Here is a 19325-nt window from a genome sequence, read left to right on the forward strand (position 1 = left end):
TTCATGCCACACGTTCTTCTTTTCATGAAGCCAGGTGTGCTGCAGATACCCTGAACATCTGTTACCCCTTGTGAAAAAGCCAGTTGGGTATAGTGTGTATCTGGCCAAACTTAAATCTATATCACTCTTCTCCTGTGTCTATTAACTGTCATCATTTCATGGCTAACTGAGAATTTTCAGATGACATTAGAAAGAGTTAAGTTTGTCTCTAAACAGAAGAACAACTTTCTCCCCATAAGAAGAACTGTGGCATTCACTGTACTTTTACAGTGCTAGGCACCAAACTTAAGGAACAAATCCACAATACCTGTATACCTTTATTCCTAATTCTGTCTATAAGGCAAATTTAACATCTTAGTTTTGTATATATTTCAAGATTATAAATTTCTCTTTTTTAGCAATTTAATATTTTTTATTGAATATCTCCAGTTATATACTAAGCACGTATTTTAAACCAAATTTCAACAAGTAATTCTATTTCCCTCACAATTCCAAAAATAACTTTAAAACTCTTAAGACGCAGAAGACTTATAGAATTGGACCTTCATGAATAAGGCTCAACAAATTCTATTTTTAACAATATGCTTCCCAACTTGTATTTTTTTCCAAAGGGTTTCTGAGGCCACAGGAGGGAAACAATCTACAGTCTCATGAAGTTGTGGAAAAAGTGCATCCCTGTTTTGTACAACTGCCTGAGCAAGCATTTAATGTAAATTTATAAATAATCTTTGTAACATTGAATGATCTTGATCCCCATCATCAAATTAGGGGAAGATTAAGGCAATACAATCCAACATCTGAAGCTGTTTCATCAATTCTAGAAAGGCTTGATTCCTTCCCACCTAGTGATGGGCTCTTATTGGAAAATATTAGCACAGAAAAAAAAAAAAGTATTTTCATACAACAAAAAAATCCAACAGTCATCTTACTCATTGATTTTTTTCATTCCTTTATCCAGCCAATCTTTTCTCTCCTTCAAATATCTAATAACTTCTTAAAGCACTACATACACCTTTTCTAAATAATTGCAGGCCTTACAATTTATTTTCAGTTTTTTGTGGGTGAAGGTAAGGTTATATAGGGTACAAGGCTGATTGAATAGAGATTTCTTCTTGCACTCAGTGAGTGTAGATGAGTTCCCTAGCAAATGATGACTGTGGTCTGGAGACATATCAGCCTTTTACATTTCTTCTCAGGCCACCCATTTTTTTCTAGGTAATGGAGGGAATTAAGAGAGAGGCAATTGTTAAGACATGCAGAAAAACATTTCTTGAAAGCCACAGTTTTATTAATTAATATTTTGGTAGTAACAGAATTACATTAGTAGTAGTTTCTGGCCTTCTAAATCTTAAAAAGCATTATCAGAAACAGAACCTACAGAATCCTACGCAAAGAGTACCAAGTTGTTCACAGATACATATTGCTCCTTTGATGAATGGCATGAAGATCTGGTGGACCCAAGTTCTTGGGAGGTAAGTTATCCCAACTGGCACCAGGACATTTAAAGATCTGTTTCCTGATCTACTCTAAACTGTGTTACAAGTTACCTTATAAAACCCAGTCTTTCCATCAAATAGAAAAATGCATACTTGACCTCTCACTGGTGTTACATTCATCAGTTTAACTTTATTGGTACTTGGTGATGGAAACTGCTTGTGTATTGTGAAAATACTACTACTGAGAAATGTCATTCCACCTACAGGGTTTCAGAATATACTAATTTACTGTACTAAATTATTAGTCCTGCAGATGCTCTTTGGTTCTCCACCCTCCCTCCCCCACCATCCCCAAATGATGCCATAACATGTTGACACAATAAAAACAGTGCATTGACTGAAACATTTTCAGTGTTCAGAAAAACTTTGGAATGTGTTTCTTCCAGTTTCTCCAGGTTACACCAAATGATTGTAAAGTCGTCACTGTGAGACTGAAAAGCTTTAATGACAACAAAGAAGGAAAGAGTCTGAATTCAGAACACATTCAAACAAACAAACTGGCCAACAGAGACCACAAAAAAAGGAGCAATATATTATATTATGAAGAGATTCTTCTTTATGATGAAAACTGCTCATTTATAATGAGAAAACTGCTGCTGAGGAATGGCATTCTACCTGCAGTGTTTCACAGTCAGGTACAGTAATTTATTGTGCTAAATGATCAGTCCTGCAAATGCTGTGTCTTCCCCCCGGCCCCTACCAAAGAAAGAATATTGCAGTATGGCACATTAGCGTCTTGTGAGATGTTATTTCCATAGCTGTGCAGATCCTCCTCTGATTAATGAAACAACCTACATATAAGTAAATCCTGTTACAGAAATGTCTCATCAGAGACTTGTGGAATAGTTTGTCATAAATGTTGGACACGTTACAACATGGTGCTGAGGATGATTAAAATGATTACATTCATCTGCCCATTTCCACTACACCTCTTTCTCATTCTCAATGCTAGTACCACCTTGGCTGACAAGAGAGAGAAGAGGAAATACTCAGTGTAAAGACTGTTAAATGTTTCCAAGTATTATATTTTATCAAACTATCCTATAATTGCTATGTAGTGAAAACAAAGTTTTCCTTTTTTGGTCAATTTAATATTAATAGCACAGCAGTGGCAGGGGAGTTAATAAATCAACACCTCAGAATTTCTTCAGACACTGGTCAAATATTTTAGTGTGTCCTGCTTTAAACTATATGTAAAGTAAATGATGCAGGAAAATATGAAAATCAGGAGTTAAAAAGCAGTGTTTTTTCTTTGATAAATGAAGGAGTGCCATTAAATGAGAAATTAAATTCCATTCCCATTCAAGTTGATAAGACTTGTATTACTCTAGCCGTACTATTGTGGAATGAATTCTTCATCTGCAGATAAAAAGAAACTAAAAGATTTTATGGTTAATATGCTTTCAAGACATTCTTAAAAAAAAATTCTCTGAGTATATCTACAGCAGTATCCCAGTCAGGTAAAAGTTTGGGGCAATGGTAGAGTTCGAACAATCTGGTCTGTGTACTTACAGGCCTTTAAGTAAACATCTAATTTGCTGTAGTGGGATCAGTCATATAGTAATGGCTAACTTTTAAGTGTCTGTAAGAGATTCTTCTGAGTCAAAGTCCATAACTTCTATAAAGAATGGCCTGCCTCACATCTGTCCAGGATATTTACTACTCAGAATCATCAGATCTACTTGTAAAGTGTTGTACTGTTGACTTTTCACCTCTACACCTCTGCACTTTACACCTCTACAACCCAGTGCTTTTGAGGCTTGTCCAATTCTTTACTGATCTTTATCATATAAACTGTGCATTACTGTCTGCTCCAGACAGGATACTTGTTCTGTTTAAGCTGTACACCTAGCCTATGTATATAATGTGAACAGATCTGGATTTCCAAAGGTATAGCATCCTCATCACAGAAAAAAAAAAAAAAAAAAGATTAAAAAGAAAAATTAAAAAAAGGTATTCCTGTCTGCCTATTTGAAAAACTTGAATAAAATATGCCTGGTCATTTTTTTCTAGGCGTGATGACAGAAGATATCCCAAAATGGCTTAATGTGTGTTAAGAGAAATAAGGTGGTAGGCCCTGCTCACTACTGACAGCTACTGACGTATCTTGCATTAAAGAAGTCTAAAGAGTTCTCTAGCATGTAGAAAAGTAGGACCTTATGTGTCAGGATATTTTATTAGCAAAATCTTAGACAAACTTTTAAGGTTTGCACGCAAGGCTCTATATCTCTTGTAAACTTTATTATGAAACCAGCCTTTGCTGTTATAAATTATTTTAAAGTTTTTGTTTCATAACATAAATTAATAGTTTAAGAGCATTGCCCCACATATTAAACACTACCTTAAAACATCATCTCACAAGAAACTTTATATTATATTTAAATTTCACCTTCATAATAAATAAGAGAATATATATTGTAAGTAAAAGTGAATGCAAAAATTTCAAAACAGATACTTTTCAGAAGAGAAACTCCCACAACCTGGAAACAGATATTAATTCACTTTAATGACCACTTCATTTTCAGGGTATTTTGGTATGGAAATGTGCTTATGCACTCAGGTTTGTGTGTCACTCTTGCCTAATAAGGCTTGAATCTCCTATTTAGCAATTTCAATAAAATCTGAATGAAATTTCTCTTATTTCTCTTAGAAATAATTTACATTAATGCCAATTTGGGAAAAGTTGGGGGGATACCTCTTCAAGAGAGAGTGGGAATGGCCTTACCAGGAGACAGAGGAGTTCAGATTACAGGTTCTTTGTGGCAGCCAGTGAACTGGCCAGCCAGCAACCATTTCCTGATCTACTATCCACACCAAGTGCTGTCCCTGCTTAGTGGCAAAGGGTGAAAAGGCATCTGCTTTATCATATCTGGAGGGATTAGAGGGCAAAAGGTGCAAACCCACTGAGAAGCAGACTTGGTTAGTTCTAATATTTATAGAAAATTTGAATTTAAAGATCATTTTGTCTCCTGTGTGCATTAAGCACTTGGCTTCAATCATCCTTAAATGATTGGTTTATTCCTGACTGCATGTAGTTGCTCCCATATGGTTGAAGAGGAGAGATTATTGAGATATGACATCCCAACTCTAGAGATCCAAAATGCTGACTGATATGCTTTCCTTGTTGTACAGACAGATGCAGAAGTAACAGAAAAAGACAGCATAGACTCTCTGGATGACAGGGTGAACCTCAAACATTAATATCTCCCCATTGCTATCCTCCCACAAATCCCCGAAAGGAAAAGGGCAGAATCCGTCTTAGTAAGCTGAAAGAACATCTGGTGTTTAAAATGGGTGTATAGGTATAAATCTTTACAGGTAACTCCGTATTTCAATAGTTTGCTGGGGGCAAACTATGCTATCAATGGTAAGTCTGTACGTCAAATTTTAAGCCCATTCTTTATAATCAAACTGCTATTAATAAAACAGATATTTACATTCCAAAGTATGAAATATGGATCCAAATCAGCCTCATGGTTTAAAAGTCATTTGTATAATTCATAAGTCAGTGACAAACATAATGAATTAGTCACATAACTGCCACATTAGAGACAGAACTTTAAATTTGGATGCATGTTTTATTTAAATCTTGATGTGCTATATAAATAAATCATGAAAATATACTTCTGACTCAAACAGTAAATAATAATGTAAAGTATAGCAGCCTCTAGGAAAAAATGTGGGGGGAAGGGTGATTGAATGACCTTGTATTATTTGACTTGCACAGGCAAGTGGGAGCCATCAATAGCACTTTCAGAGCCTTGTTTTCTGCCAGTTTAAAGGAGTGATGGATCAGTTGAGGCTTGACTGTTAATAAAAGGTTATGTAGACCTAAGTTTATGGTAAGCAGCAAATGTTGTCCACTCTATTAGGAATAAGATGGGAACTTTTATTCTTTAATTGTGTGAAGCCTCACAAGATAATTTCATATATCTTCTGTCACAACTGTTCTGTGCTTGTTTTCGCTTGTCTTCTAGATATCAAAATGGACAACTCTGTAAGTGGCACAAAAATAAGCCCCTCATGGTAAGCCCACTTGGTTACAGATCTGTTACTCTGAATGTGAACAACTTTGGTAAGAACTGCCAGATTGGAGGAATTTTCAAGTGGAATCAAAAAGGAAAAAAATGAATGACATACAAGGGTAGTTTTACTGGTTTTGTCGTTCAAGGAGGTTTTTACTTCCCATACTTTGGCTATATCTAGGCCTTTAAAATCTTGACATCTAAAGACATACATGCAGAGTCATCCAGTTACAATTATAAAAGAAAAAAAAAATCCCTGTGAATTAAGTTTTTTTTTTCTTCACACCACTGAATCTTTCACATCTTGAACATGGTTCGGTAACTTGAACATTAATGGTACCTTTTATCCTCTATGAGTAACTCCAGACTCACTCAGTGCCAGTTAACAACAGTAAAATGCCTTTGGTGAAAAGAAATGCCCAAGCTCACTGGCAATAAGCAACAACTGCAAAGCTTATATATATATATACATATATATACACACACACACACGCATATATATATATTTGTTAGGCATATGTATGCCTATTCTGCACCTAGTCCTAGATAAATCAAAGCCCCATTGAGTTGTCTTACAAACTAAGTGCTTCTTTGTACATGCAGATTCCTTAGAAGAAGATTCATGGGCTCAGAAATAGTTGCCACAAATGTTTATTATCTACTCTACTAGGTGATGTCAACACCAATCTAGGCAATTTTTGTGAGTTAAAATTTCACTAAAAAAAAAAAAAGTGTGATCTATAGGACATGGTAATTGGTGATTGGTAGCAGGGTTTAAGTTTGTTTCAAAAAAGAAACACTATCTAATTCTAGGTTCTCTCAAGTCATTTAACATCTTTTCTAGCCCTGCATGAATTTAATCTATGATCCTGAATGTCACTGCTTCATGTATGTGATTTCTCCACATATTACCCACACTTTTAATCCGGAAATTTTCCTCTTTTCCTTCCCTAATCATGATATAGTTTGTTGTGATCACAATCCAGGAATGCTGTCTCTCAGCTTCTCCTCATAGCCCATAAAACTTGTTCATTAGAAGTCCAGAGGCCCACTTGTATCCTTGTCTTTTAATCCTCTTTAGACTACCTTCCTGACTTACTGCACATGCTGGAGATGAAGTTTCTTTTTACTTCTCACACACCTGTGAAGATCATCTATAAGAGACCTCTATATGCACTCAGGTAGAAGACGGAGGGACGAAGAGGGAACAAGAAGATCAGGGAGAGGCAAAGGCATTAGGGAGTAGCAGCTTGGCACTTGTAAGCCATGTGAATCCCTTTACCCTCACTTCACCTTTTCTTAAGAAGAGCTCTTAAACTTTTTCTGAGGGATGAAGTTAAAGAGGAAACATGTTGTCCTTACATTCAGGAGGAGAACAAGTCCCTTGTTACATATAGCAATAATGATTGGCAGACCCAGTTATAATGATTGGCAGACCTCAGTTATTGTAAGGAAGAATAAAAGGAAAGGGCAACCAATCTGAAGGGAAAGGAGTAATTTAGTTTTCAGGGCTGTTGCCTTCTCCTTGGAGACACATGCAGAAGTCTGAAAACAATAGACAGAAAATTCTGTAAAGCCAGCAGGTCTGAATTTATGCCTGTTTTTATAAGGGACCTACCACTAATATGACACAACAAGGACCACAGATAACTTTATTTTCAAGATATTTAGTGTCTGCAAACAGTAGATAAAGTCTCTGTTCAAAAAACTTCTGTGAGGGTAAAATGGAACATTGAGTCAAACTTTCTGGGTTCATAGCTCTGTTTCCGTGGAGCCCAAATGCTGGAAGAATGAGACAGGGATATGAAACTATCACTACAAATAAGAAGAATAGTAGTTAGATTTTTGTTGCTATTGTGTAGTGCTTATAACAGATTAAGTGCTAATTTACACAAACGTATGTAGTTCTAACTTAAATCTTCAAAAGTTACAAAATTAAACAGTTTTTGTGCTTTTTTGATTCATTCATTTGATCTAATCATGAGTATACCATGTCCCTGAAAGGAGAGAGGGAAACAGTTTTTAAGACTACTACATAAAGAAAATACTCCAAGATTCGAAATTAGCCTAAAAGTTTCTGCACCTCAAGAAAAGTACTTTGCTAACAATGCACAAGTAAGCACACTACATGACTAGGTGAAAAAAGAGGGAAAGGATTGCTATAGCAGTTGTATAGCTATAATAAATTCAGCTCGAGGAGCAATGTGTATTAATTCAATTTTCAGAAATGTCTTTTGTGATACTTTAATTGTATATAAGATAATGTTTAAGGAAGCAAATTCTTAAGGGGCACCAAAGTTATATGATTAGGCTCAAACAAAGACTATAAGCAAAACCAGGAGGAAGATCCTTAGGGTTGAAATTGAATAAGAAGCATTGGGCGTGGATCATCTCAGACACAAACCTGTTTCAGTGAACAAGATAGGTTAGGCACTCAAACCTTCTGGAGAGATCATCAAACCACATCCATGTCTTCATATGTCTTGACAGAAGCTTCATGAGCTATACATGATAACATATAGCTGATTATCCGTATCTTGCATACGACCCGTCTGGTAAATCATGAATGATCTGTTTGAAAGGATGTGTTCATATGTCCATCTGCTTTACCAGTAGTCTGTCCACTTTCTTCTCTAAACTGCTCTTTCACTTCTAATCCCCCAAGCAATTAAACCTACAAGGCTGGGGAGGCAACTGACAAAATAAAAGTCAATGGGCCCAAACAGAAATGAAACAAGTTCTATTTAAACATGTATCAGGCATAACCAGCAGGTTTTTGTAGTGGGTGAGGGACTGCAGAGATGACCTGTGCAGAACGAGGTCTGGGATGCCCTGAGCTGGTCACAGACAGTTACAGATAGACCTGCTATGGACAAAACCAACCCACTGCACACCCAGCTGCACCCATCAGAGGAGCATAAGGTGCCTCTGCAAAAATGTGTGTAAGGAAGGGCAATAATCTCTAGAGAAGAGATGTGATAGCCGACACTAAGGCAGGAGAGACACCTGAGCAGGGGCAAGGGGAAAATAAGAGAGATGTCAGGGTAGGAGGGACATCATATCAGGAGAGAGATGCAAAAGAAAAGAACAGATATCAAGGAGAAAAAAGAAAGACAGCAGAGTAAGTCTTCCAAGCAAGGCTGGAGGAGCAGCCCAAGCAGTCAGTAGCAAAGAGAGGCTCAAGCAAGGACTAAAGCAGAGATACCTGAGAAGGACAAGACCAAAGATACACCTGAGCAGGTACTAGAGCAAAGAGATAGCTGAGCAGGGGCTGGAGCAAAGAGACAGCCAAGCAGGGCTAGAGCAAAGACATGCCTGAGCAGAGGGAGATTCAAAACTGGTGGGGTTTTTTTGGTCCATGATAACATAGGAAAGACCTTTTTTAACTGAGGGCAAACCGTGTAGATCTGCAGGATCCAGCTGGTCATAGTCCTGAGTAACCAGATTTAGTTGACCCCTTATTCAGGGGACCAGACTAGAGAATTCCAGTGGTGTCCTCCAGCCCCAGATGTTCTGATTCTAAGACTTTAGGGGTTTGTTACTAACTTAACCACAGAAATCTCTTCTTTCCAAAATACTTCACTAATGCCTTTTTAAAATAGTTCTCACAGTTCCCAGTACAGTTGCAGATGTGTGGTAATTGGGAAATACATGGACATAGGGCAGTTCCTGTTCTGCAGACTTTCCTTTGTTAAGAGATCTGAAGGACAGCAATCAGGTAATGTGGAAAAGCAGGAGACAAAGATCATTCAATATGCTGGGAAGGGAATGGCTAGAGAAATGTCACAGCATCATTACCTACTGAAGATGATAATGTTTATCAAGCACTACTGAATCTGGATGAAGTTTCTGTGGTAGAAAGAAAAGGAAGAAACTAAAATGGGTTGTTTCTAGCCCGCATAGTCACCTCCAGTGTCCTAGAGGTTGTTTGGAGCAGAAAAGTTCTGTGAGCCTTTGAAGAAGAGGACAACAGTAATACCCAGGAAAACTAAGGCAATTATAAGGGTATCAGATTAAAAACAACTTTACAAAAGGGCACATTCCTTGAGAAGAATTGTACTTGTGGAGAGAATCTGAAGTCTGGGCCTGACTTAAAGATAGGACTATTGTTGAAACTAAATATGTTAGATATATCTTACCATCCTCTGACTCCTTTTTTAAAGGGACTACTCTCCTATTTCTTTCCTAGTCCTATTCCAGGACTTAGGACATAGTTCTTAAGTTATCCTGGTCATTTTCTTTATAAGCATAAAGAAATATATGCCCAAATTGAGGCTGACTTCCTATCAGTTTCTTTTTGTACCATGGCTTGACAGTACCATGCAAACATAGGGCAAAAAATAGTGTTTTGGACCCTATCTCATCTTGGATACCGTGCCTCAGACAGTCTAATACCTCCCTCCCCCTTCTGCTATCTAACTGTTCACTCAAAACTCAAGGAAAGAAAATTCACTCATTTAAAAATCTGCTCCATAGTTTTACAGAGCCAGGCTTCTGGTAAATAGTTTCCAATAATTTCAGAGAGAAAAATTAAGGCTAGTGAGATTAATCATTAGAAAAATGAAACATCATACCCATATTTCACTACTTCTTTCCTAACTTTCAACTGATCACAGAATAAGCCTAGGTAATTTTTATCTTCAAGTTAATTTAACATAAAACTTAAGCAACTCTAGGAACAGTCTCACACAATCCTCTAAATAATCGGTGAATAAAACATACATAAAACATGTGCAGAATTATACATGGATTTAGGATTACAGTGACTGTTTGATTAGCTGTTTATTACTATCCAGAGCATAATCATAATTTTACTATAGTTTTAACTATATATTGGTCAAACAGTTCCACGTAATTTCTCTTGATGTGTAACAGACCAACATTATTCTATAGTTCTTGTTAGTATGTTTTCCTTAACAAGTAATTTATTATATAGTAGAAGGGTCTTCTCACTATCTAAATGTATTTGTTTTACTTTTTAATTTTCAATAGTCAGCTTAGACCTGTATATGATTCATGGTATCAACCTCCAGAAACATTTCTAAAGACTTTAAGCATAGTACTGCTGAAAAAGAAAAGGCACAGTTTAAAATGACTGCAAAGATTAATCTTTCTTTAAGCCTTCAAATCAATAGTATTGATTTCGAGTTAAGGCTCTATTTATCCCCAATATTTCTTTTAGTAAAGATTCACCAATAATCTACCAGCAAGACACAAGCATATAGAGATGATAATATAAATTCTTTTTTTCTTTATCGTATAATGTGCTCTCCAGCACTCTGAAGAGGACCTGTCCATGAAGTAGTGAAATTTTTCAGCAGAAAAGTCTTAGTTGTTTTAGACATCTTAGTCACCTAGTCAAATACTTTTTTATCTTTTGAATGTTATTATTTTTATTATTGCTATTACTTTCAGTAATAATTTGTAATTAGTACAAAAAAAATGCTTGATTGTACAAATGAGCTGTTCTATTGATGTGAACAGCAATCAAGTCTTGTTCTATTACTAGAATCATAGAATCATAGAATCATAGAATAGTTTGAGTTGGAAGGGACTTTAAAGATCATCTAGTCCAACCCCCTGCCATGAGCAGGGACATCTTTCCCTTGCCCAGTGTCCTGGTTTCAGCCAAGATAGAGCTGGTTTTCTTCACAGACGCTAGTCTGAGGCTATGTTTTGGATTTGGGATGAGAAAGCCCCATCCAACCTGACCTTGAACACCTCCAATGGTGGGGCATCCACAACAATTCTGGTCGACATGTTCCAGTGTCTCACCACTCTCATCATAACAAATGTCTTCCTTATATCCAATCTAAACCTACCCTCCTTCACCTAAAAATTATTGCCCTTGTTTTGTCACTACAGGTCTTGGTATAAAAAACCTTCCTCCATCTTTCTTAGAAGTCCCCTTTCTGTATTGAAAGGCCGCAATAAGGTCACTCCAGGCCTTCTCTTCTCCAGGATGAGTAATTCCAGCTTGATCAGCCTTTCTCCATAGGAGGGGTGTTGCAGCCCTCTGATCATTTTTTTCAGTACTCCAGGTGGGATCCCACAAGAAAGGAGTAGAGGGGGACAATCACCTCCCTTGACCTGCTGGCCATGCTTCTTTGAACCATAGAATCTTAGAATCATTAAGGGTGGAAAAGACCTCTAAGATCATCAAGTCCAACTATCAAGTCATCACCACCAAGCCCACTAAACCATATCCTGAAATGCCACGTCTACACATTTTTTGAACACCTCTAGTGATGGTGACTCCACCGACTCCCTGAGCAGCCTGTTCCAATGCTTGACCACTCTCTCAATAAAGAAATTTTTCCTAATATCCAATCTAATCCTCCCCTGGTGCAACTTCAGGCCATTTCTACTCATCCTATCCCTAGCTACTTGGGAGAAGAGACCAAAATCCACCTCCCCACGACTTCTTTTCAGGTAATTGTAGAGAGTGATAAGGTCTCCCCTCAATCTCCTTTTCTCCAGGCTAAATAATCCCAGTTTCCTCAGATATTCTTCATAAGACTTGTGCTCCAGACCCCTCACCAGCTTCATTGCCCTTCTCTGGACACGCTCCAGCACCTCAACATCCTTCTTGTAGTGAGGGGCCCAAAACTGAACACAGTATTCAAGGTGCAGCCTCACCTACCAGTGCCGAGTACAGGGGTGCAATCACTTCCCTACTCCTGCTGGCCACACTGTTTCTGATACAGGCCAAGATGCTGTTGGCCTTCTTGGCCACCTGGCCACACTGCCGGCTCATGTTCACCCAGCTGTCGACAGGCACCCCCAGGTCCTTTTCTACCAGGCAGCTTTCCAGCCACTCCTCCTCAAGCCTGTAGTGCTGCATGGGGCTGTTGTGACCAAAGTGCAGGACCCAGCACTTGGCCTTTTTAAACCTCATACACTTGACCTTGTCCCATTGATTCAGCCTGTCCAGATCCCTCTGCAGAGCCTTGCTACCCTTAAGCAGATCAATACTCCTATGTGTACATGTAGGTGTAGATACCAACTTGGTATCATCTGCAAACTTATTGAGGGAGCACTCAATCCCCTCATCCAGACCATTGATAAAGAAATTGGACAAGACGGGCCCCAAAACAGAACCCTGGGGAACACTGCTTGTGACTGCCCACCAACTGGATTTAACTCTGTTCACCATGACTCTCTGGGCTTGGCCAGCCAGCCAGATTTTTTCCAGGGAAGAGTACACCTGTCTAAGCAATGAGCCGCAATTTCTCTAGGAGAATGCCTTCACCAGTACTGGGGTCAGTCTGACAGGACTGTAGTTCCCCAGATCATACTTCCAGCCCTTCTTGTAGATGGCTGTCACATTGGCAAGTCTCCAGTCAGCAAGAATGCTCTTATTTCATGGTTGCTAAGCCCAAGACAGCCTCCAACCATCACCTTTCGCACGAGTCTTCTCTGTTTGTAAACAGCAGGTCAAGCAGGGCACCTCCCCTGGTAGGCTCACTTACCAGCTGTGTCCGGAGGTTATCTTCCACACACTCCACGAACCTCATAGACAGTTTCCTCTCTGCTCTGTTGTATTTCCAGAAGATGTCCAGTAAGTTGAAGTCCCCCATGAGAACAAGGGCTAGCGATTGTGAGACTTCTTCCAGCCTCTTGTAGAATGCTTCTTTTTATGCAGCCCAGGATATGATTGTCTTCCTGTGCTGCAAATGCATCTTGTCAGCTCATATCCAATTTTTCATCCACCAATACCCCTAATTCCTTCTATGAAGGGCTGCTCTCAACCAGTTCATTACCAAATCTCTACACATATTGCAGAATGCCCAATTGGTTGCCCAGAGAAATTATGACTGCCCCAGCCCTTCAAGCGTTCAAGGTCAGGTTGGATGGAGTTTTGAGCAATCTAATCTAGTGGAAAATTTCCCTGCTCTTGGCAGGGGAGTTTGGACTAGATGATCTTTCATGGTCCCTTCCAACCCAAACCATTCTGTGATTCTATGATTTCTCTGACCCAGATGCGGAACCTTGTACTTGGCCTTGTTGAACTTCATGAGATTCACATGGGCCCACTTCTCAATCTTGTCAAGGTCCCTCTCAAGCCTGTCAAGGTCCCATGGCTCATGTATTGTAACATACTTTTCTTCCTTTGCTGCTCATATAGAAATTATATTATCAGATAAAAGAAGTTCTCTGAAGCAATTAATCAGTTTTATAGGTTATAAGGTCAGAACACTGATTTCACCTAGTCTGACCTTTTGTGTAACACATGCTTCAGGTGCTCTTCACACATCAATTCTTGTTTGAACTGGAGTTTCACTTTAACCTAAGTATTTAGTCTTGGTTTAAAAATTACTCATGTGGATAATTCATCACAAATCATGCAAATTGTTCTCTTGGCCAACAATGCTAATTAAAATGTCTTTTAGTGATAGAGTAAACTTGTGTAAATTTAGCTTAAATTTAGTTTACTATGTTGACTAATTCTCTAATATCATATTCCTGTTCATGCAAGTAGTTGTAAAATTTTCTCACTTCCATATTGTCACTTTATGTGCTTCTTACACATTCAGTGATTCTATTCATATCTGTTTTTTAATTTTTAAATTAAGAAATTTAAACTTCTTCTGAATCTTTATGAATTTTCTCCATAATTATGGCCGAAACACCCAGAACTAATATATCGAATATATAATACCACCATTTCAAAACAGAAAGATAATAGAATCAACATATATCTACCAAGAGCATTGCTTGTACAAGCAAGGGTTACAATAGTTTTTTGGGCAATTTGTAATCAGCTTTTATTTACTTGCCTCCTAATCTTTAAGAGTTACTGCTTCCCAAGCTGGAATCCCCCACTCTAAAAGAATGGCCTATGTTTTTCAGTCCTACTTTCTACTGTAGATCTTTCATTTAGCTGTACTTGATGTGTTTGTAGATTAACTTGACTTCTTAATTTTCCCCTTTTGTCTTGACAATCCTTGAGTCATTTATAAACATTATTAATGGTGATTTACCATTCTCCTGTATATCCGTGGTAAAAATTGTCATGGTTTAGCCCCAGCTGGCAACTAAGCACCACACAGCCACTCGCTCATTCTGCCCTCCTCCAGTGGTGGGGCGTTGAGAATGAGGAAAAACTCATGAGCTGAGATAAAAACAGTTTAATAGGACAGCAAGAGAGAAGGAAACAGCAATGATAACAATAATAATACCGACAAAGGAATGTATAAGAACAAGTGATGCCCAATACAGCAATTGCTCACCACCCAGTGATCAATAGCCTGTCCCCAAGCAGCTAACCCCAGTTTATGTACTGGGCATGACATTATGTCGTAGGGAATATCTCTTTGGCCAGCCTGGGTCAGCTGTCCCTACTGTGCCCCCTCCCAGCTTCTTGTGCACCTCCTCTCTGGCAGAGCATGAGAATCTGAAAAGTGCTTGGTTTAGTAGAAGCACTACAACTACTTAAGCACAACTAAAACTTCAGTGTGTTAACATTATTCTCATACCAAGTCCAAAGCACAGCACTATACCAGCTATTGGGAAGAAAAAAACCCAACTCCATCCCACCTGAAACCAGGACAAAATGTTAAGCAATGAAAGGCCAAAATAAATGTGCAAGATTCCAGTGGAAACATGTCTGCCTGGTTGTGTCTGTCCATTTGACTTCACATGTAAGTCTGTCAAATGACCTGACAATGTCTAGAATGTTTTTACTCTGCTATTGCATTGCAATAATGGGTCATAACATGAACAAATACAGGAATGTTAAGGAAAACCATTCATTTTCTCAGCTGATGATACAAAATGCTGTTAAACTACTTACTTAGATGACATAATTTATGGCCAATATGCTTGAGTTGAACTACAGTAGTGCAGTGGCAAAAGTCTTACAATTTTTCCACTATGCTAACAGAAACAATTTCCTGAAACAAAGCAATCACAATCACGTTACCACTTTAGAAGGGAATAAATATAAGCATAATTATGAAGCAGAATATTTCACAAGACTTTTTTTGTCTTGTATATTTTTTCACATTTACTTAATTTAAATTTGTTAAAGGATTCTTCTAAACTGAAATTTTTCTTACTTAAAAAGCATACCACAAAGAACTTTGAAGATGGGATTTTAATTATTTCTTTACTTTTCCAACATGATTGAGCCAATGTGACACTTTAAACAAAAAACATATTAAGGTCTCAATATCCTATTTATAGAGGCAGTTATTTTCATAATTTAGAGTCACCTTAAATTGTATTTTAATATTTGATACATTTTGTAAATGCTATCTCATTCAGAAAAGTACTTTTCTCTGGATCTTATGGTACTGAATCAATTATTTGCAATCACCATTAATCCCAGTACTTCAGGTATCACCTCTTCAACCAGTTTATGGTAGAGTACTGCACAGATACAAAACAGACTTCCTCATGTCATAGAATCGGATATAGGCGTAGTAATGCATAGAATATTTCTGCCTGAGTATGGAATTTTTTTTTCCTATTCAATTTGACATCATCATGGATAGAAATGCAGGTGGCTGAGATCATTTGTATAGCTGATTTTCTATTTTTCAGGGCACAAGGTAATTTTTTCATCATTCTTAATATCACAGGGCATTTTAGTAATGAAAAATTTAGAAATAAACTGGTATAATCTAAAATAAACTTTGAAATGAGTAATGAAAACTTGTTTTATTTTTGGCCATGAATAAAATTTTCTATTCTCTTTTTGTGTTAAAGAACAAGACTCCACTTAATTATATAATCCAATTCACCTCTGTATTCTTCAGGCTTTGTATTGTGTAAATTACACAAATGTAAATCTGTAATAATTTAATCACAACTAAGGCTCTATAAGCCAAAAAGAACTTAACAGATAACATTTTTGTAACCAGAGTGCAAGGACAGATAAAAGGAGATATTTTGCTGACCCTGAACAATAAAGGAAAATATTTAATCCTTTGCTCTCCTTAGCATAATGACACCTTTTTCACTTGTACTTTGTAGCATGTTTTCAAAGGTGAAGAAGTTAGACTGTGCTTTCAGGAGGAGTACAGAACTCCCAAGTACTCCAAATACCATTTTGACTGTGCCACATATCGAGCCTGTATAAGTACCATTCACTCACCTGAATATATGTCAGACTGTATATCAACACCACCTACTCAATAGTTCATATGCAGTAAGGACATATTTCAAAAATCCATGAAGGTCAATGTGATTTAGAGATCTGGATAAACCCAGATCTCCTGTATGGAGAGTGACCATTGAAATTGTGCAGTCTGCTTACTAAGCTGTTGTGTTTAGTATTGTCAAATAGTTCAAGGTAATTACCAATGTGAGAGACAGAACCATGGGGCAAACCATGGGGCATTTGTCTCAAAGATTGTTTGTCTGGGCAAGAATTCCATTGGCTGGCAATGGGAGTGGCTGCAGGGCCACAGAGACCTCCGATTGATGCTACAAGGCCCAATCATGCACCATCGCGTCATGCAATAGCCACGTGATAGTCGCGTGAAGAACGGGGCTGGAGCCCGTGAAGCGTATGAGCATGTGCAGATGGGCAAGTATGTGTCGTTGTCATGGAAATAGCAGCCCGTGAATGAGAATAAAAGGGACTGCCAAGTCAAGCCCTCGTGTGTGCTGCCACCACCGTGATTGCCCACCACCAAAACAGCAAGAAGCTTGGACCCTGGGACGCCACGGATCCATGGTGGTGACTTTCCTTGCAACTCTATCCCAAATGCTTGCTTGATTTCTGTCTTTTTATTCCATTCTGTCCTATCACTATTAATTTCTTACTTTTAATTATCGCTACTGATTTTTTTATTTTATTTTTGATAATAAAAGTTGTTTTGGGTAAACGTAATTTGACCTTGTTTGTGCCTTAATCTTGCTTTTGGGATCATATCGAAACATCCCCTGACATTGGATTGGGACAACCACACAATTGAAACATTGAAAATCTTTCTCAGGAGAGTAGTTTCTATTCAATAAAGGACACAGATTAAATTTTTTAAAGACATTTTTACTTCATTGTAATCCCTGATAAAGGTCATCTGTGCCTAAACTGCTACCACCACTCACACATGCATGATGTGGAGATAAAGCAACAGACATTATAAGTCAAGTTTTCTTGCAATGTCCACAGTCCTTAAAAGCAAAGATACATGGCAGAAACCTTTAAAGTTAGAGACAACATAACAATATAATGGAATTATAAAAACACATGCAATGGCTTAACTAAGTATATGTAGCATACAGGTACACGGAATATTTATTCTGAGAGCTGTTCAGATTTTATTTTGCTTTACTTTAGTAACTCAATTTTCTCCACTACAGTACCAGAGCAAAAGTTGATGGTTGGCAGGCAATTAAAAAAATTAACTTTTAAGACAATTTATAATATGGCTAAACTAAATCTCTGAACTGCTAGTACCTTATTGTGGTTTAACCCTAGCCAGCAACTAAGCCTTGGTAAGACCTTGGTAGGGAGGAAGATTATGGAGCGGTTCATCTTGAGGGAGATCACAGGGCATGTGCAGGACAACCAAGGGATCAGGCCCAGCCAGCATGGGTTCATGAAAGGCAGGTCCTGCTTGACCAACCTGATCTCCTTCTATGACCAGGTGCCCACTTAGTGGATGAGGGAAAGGCTGTGGATGTTGTCTACCTGGACTTTAGGAAAGCCTTTGACAGCATCTCCCACAGCATTCTAGAAAAACTGGTGGCTCGTGGCTTAGTCAGGTGCACTCTTCACTGGGTAAAAAACTGGCTGGATGACCAAGCTCAGAGAGTTGTGGTGAACAGAGTTAAATCCAGTTGGCAGCTGGTCACAAGCGGTGTTCCCCAGGGCTCCGTTCTGGGTCCATTCACTATCTTTACTGATGATCTGGATGAGGGGATTGAGTGTTCCCTCAGTAAGTTTGCAGATGACACCAAGTTGGGTGGGAGTGTTGATCTGCTGGAGGGTAGGAGGGCTCTGCAGAGGGATCTGGACAGGCTGGATCGATGGGCCGAGGCCAGCTGTATGAGGTTTAATAAGGCCAAGTGCAGGGTCCACTACAGGCTTGGGGAGGAGTGGCTGGAAAGCTGCCTGGTAGAAAAGGACCTGGGGGTGCTGGTCAACAGCCAGCTGAACATGAGCCAGCAGTGTGGCCAGGTGACCAAGAAGGCCAACAGCATCCTGGCCTGTATCAGAAATAGTGTGGCCAGCAGCAGTAGGGAAATGATCGTGCCCCTGTACCCGGCACTGGTGAGGCCACACTTCTAATACTGTGTTCAGTTTTGGGCCCCTCACTACAAGAAGGATGTTGAGGTGCTGGAGCGTGTCCAGAGAAGGGCAATGAAGCTGGTGAGAGGTCAGGAGCACAAGTCTTATGAGAAGCAGCTGAGGGAACTGGGGTTGTTTAGCCTGGAGAAGAGGAGGCTGAGGGGTGACCTTATCACTCTCTACAATTACCTGAAAAGAGGTCGTGGGGAGGTGGATTTTGGTCTCTTCTCCCAAGTAGCTAGGGATAGGATGAGTAGAAATGGCCTGAAGTTGCACCAGGGGAGGATTAGATTGGATATTAGGAAAAATTTCTTTATTGAGAGAGTGGTCAAGCATTGGAACAGGCTGCTCAGGGAGTCGGTGGAGTCACCATCACTAGAGGTATTTAAAAAACGCGTGGACGTGGCATTTCAGGATATGGTTTAGTGGGCTTGGTGGTGATGACTTCATAGTTGGACTTGATGATCTTAGAGGTCTTTTCCAACCTTAATGATTCTACGATTTTGTGATTCTGTAAACATCACACAGCCACTCACTCACTCCCCGCTCTGGTGGGAT

This window comes from Phaethon aethereus (genome assembly GCF_964289735.1).
Source record: "Phaethon aethereus genome assembly, chromosome: Z".
Classification (NCBI taxonomy): domain Eukaryota; kingdom Metazoa; phylum Chordata; class Aves; order Phaethontiformes; family Phaethontidae; genus Phaethon; species Phaethon aethereus.